The following is a 3,633-nucleotide window of genomic DNA, read 5'->3' as shown; positions in this document are numbered from 1 at the left end:
AACGTAAACATGGTGAGAAAGATAAGCAGCAAGTTAAAGAAGACCTGCAGGGAGAAGCAGACAACCCAGGAGACTAGAAACAGGATACAGAGATTCTCCTGACTAGAAGACTGGTCCAGGTGAGTTCAGCTCGCTGCAACTAATATCCAGCAATTAGCTGCGTTATGTCAAATACGTTGGTGGTATGTCTTGTGCAGACTGAGTAAAAACCTAATACGCAGCTGGCTCCCTTCCTGACGGCATAAAAGTGAGGCTAATAAGGCAGAAATGCTTTTCTTTGCTTTTTCAGGGCACCGTACCTTTGGTAGGTAAGGTGATAACAATTCCATGGGGAAGTAGAGGAGCTAATACAATTGCTCTTATGTCCTTATCTAGCCTGTGGGGATGGAGACAAGCTCACCCCTTATAGTTCTGCCCTTTTTGTCCCTCGCTTGGGGTCTAGTCTGAAGGTAACTAAAGACTGCAGCTGACACGGGTGTCTCTGAGTTGTGCCCCTGGCTGTGGAGCGGAGAGTAATGAAGGCATCAGCTCAGCACAAATGCATATATTATCAATAGAGTCTTTCTGAACAAGCAGTGAGGAAAGGCATATAGAAGTTGTCCTGGCTCTACAAACTCCCTTTTAAATCCCAATAGGAAATCAGCAAGCAGAAACATTATTTGAATTGGAAGGGAAATTGAAGGCGTTTTGGTGGGGAGCCTCCTCCTGCAACTTCACTGCAAAACAGTTTATGGCAAGATGATTTGGGGACTGGATAGGGTTACACTAGTGTGGTATCTTGACAAGTGCACTTGGAAGTCCCTTCCAATCTCAGCAAAAAAGAGCTGCTCCTCTCTTTTTCTAAATCAAACTAGAGCTTTGAGATATAATTGAGGGACTACGCTTCGAGATTCACTAACACTCTAGAAAATGAACTGACATAGCAGAAATGGGTTTATGGGGTACATATGATCACTCAGAACATTCCAAGAAAGCAACAACTCTCATTTTTTTTCTGATTAAAAAATAAGAAAGCAATGCTTTTTCCAGGCTTTATGTAGCAGAGAGTGACTGGCATGGACGTAACAATTTGGTATAGCAGGGGTTTGAAATTGAAGCACTTTCACACACTGTGGATTGACAACAGGGTAATTACTGGAGGGGGGGAAGGGAGGAGAGAGGGTTTCAATAAAACACCCCCAACCTAAAATGAATGCAGACTATTACAGACGTGAGACAGAATGATTCCCAAGTGTTTTAATTTGTGCTTCCACTCCTTGTCTCTCTTGCAGTCATCATTTTGGCAACTGCCAGCAACATCCCCGAGATTCAACAGCAATTGCAGAGCAGGCAGCTGCTGAGACGATTATGTCAAATCAGCACGCTGTCCTCACTTTTCCATGTCTAATGATTCTCACCCTTGGAGAAGTGGTTTAAAATGATGCATGCCCCTTGGACTCATTGTGAGGTTGCTAACAGCAGTAGCTGTAGAGCAGGAGTTTGGGTGGGGCTCTTGTCACTTACCTTTCTTGCGTGCATGCCCTGCAATTAACTTTAAAAACTATTCCACAGAGCTGGTTTGAGCCTGACCCAAAGTCCTTTCAAGACAATAGAAAATCTTGCAAGACCTCTGGCTTAAGCTCTCTGGGGCCAGTAAAGGAGCTAAGCCTGTGTGAATTCTTAATTTGAGTTTCTCGATCAATCAGTTGAGAAAAACAAAAAACATATAAATCAAGACTTGCTTGACATTTGTCTCCCTCTCTCTCTTGTTCAGACCTAATATCCCCAAAGGCAGAACTGTCACTGGCTGCACCGGGTCTGGGAGAACTAGGAAGGAAGGGGAAAGTTTCTAAATGTAACCCAGTGATAGTACCGCTCTGAAGCTGCTGTCATGCCCTTGAGACAGCACAGAGCGGCACTAAAAAGCTTTGCTACATTCAGAAGTGGGTTGGCCTTGTACAAATGTTGCCCTTGCGTTTTATATCACAGGCTGGTCTTGCATTCCACACCTTGGCATGTTATATAGTCCACAGCTTTCCTTTGCACTGCGGTTGCGAAGTCAGTAGCTGATCTGGCTGATACATAAATCAGATTGTCTGATTCTTTTCACACTGCTGTGGCTGTGCAGCATGTGCCTGTGCCGCTGCTCACCCTTTCTGCTTCACCTCTGCAACATCACAGTTTTATGCAGAAAGAATGAGTCTCAGTCATGGGCTCTCTTTCTGAAACTCCAATGTGAGCAATCAATTCAAGTAATCCTGTGGCTTGATTTATAGTAATTAACTCAATTTTCACTGACCTTACACATTTAACCAATCCCACCAATTAAGAATAATCTGTTCTTTATATTCAGAGTTAATAGCAGACCAAAAGATGAAAAAACAAGAGCTGAAGAAGCAAGTCTCCTTTCGGAGTCTAAAAGCTCTGGCTTAAAATTCAGACTTGCTGTTTAAGCCTGTTTGTATTTCACATGATCTGCAACACAGTCTTGCCCAAAACACTGCTCAGGATCCTACAAGGATTCTGTATGTAGTGTGTGAGGCAATGAATACCTGCATCACCAAGGATAAAGACCCCTGCAAAATTTCCTGCTTTCTTTCAGTTGTGCTGTTCCAACACAGATCTTGGCTCCTATATTGGAAAGCAGTGTGCTATCAAAACCTGACTTTGATAATGGCTGTGCATGTGGTTCTCATTGATGCCACACAGACCGGGGTTTGAGAACTCTGCATTTGACTGTGATCAGTTAAGGCCTTTTTCCCTTTTTGCTTCCACTGACAATAGCACTGGCAGCACCACCCACTATTCTGCATCTGGGCTGAGGGAGGGGCTGCATTTCTCTCTCTGGGTTAACAAATTGTACCCTTGCTGCCGTGGCATAGAGCTGGAGCCAAACCACCTTGCTTTACTCCTGCCTTTTGAGCTAAGACTGTAATGCTCTAAGCAGAAATCTAAAGAGCTACATCCAACCGCGTGGTAGGTTTTGCCTAAATGCTCCTTTATCAATTCCTCCTTTAGTGTACCTCCTAGCAGTGCAGGTGTATGCGGGTCAGAACTAATATTGTATTCATAGCATATCTCTGTAGTCATGACTGGGCACTCATCATGTTAGAGGCGTAAACTATTATGCTAGCAGCATTTGAGTGAATACACAATGCAGAGTAACACTACGACAGAAACAGGAGTGCAAAATGGAGATTTGCTTACCTAAATGGAACACAGGGGTTTAGGGAAGCAGCATAAAGAGGATTCTGACCACAGCACCAGGATTAATATTTCTGTTCCTAAAAAAGGTGCTGTACATCTCCAGGTTCTTGAATTTAACATTTAAAAGGCTTCAGAGCTGTCTCCCACCAGAAGCCAGGGTATTGGGCTGTTAGCAGTAGAAAAGAACATCTTAACCAACTAACACTACTCCTCTTTAACACATGTAGCCTGTGTTGCTCTGATGTATCACTCAAGTCAGTAACTGAGTAGTAATATAAACATCTGGATGGCTACAACAGGCAGAAACTGGCTGTTAGCTGCAATTTGAGTGAGGCTACAGGGGAGCCTGGATCCCCAATTTGGGTAGAGAAATTTTTCTACCAAGTGGCACAATTTCTCTTTGTGATTACATGAAGTCACCAGTGCTACCTGCTGGCCAGCTCCCTT

This window comes from Cariama cristata, unplaced genomic scaffold (genome assembly GCF_000690535.1).
Source record: "Cariama cristata isolate BGI_N322 unplaced genomic scaffold, ASM69053v1 scaffold39578, whole genome shotgun sequence".
NCBI lineage: Eukaryota > Metazoa > Chordata > Aves > Cariamiformes > Cariamidae > Cariama > Cariama cristata.
Note: the sequence above shows the minus strand (reverse complement) of the source record.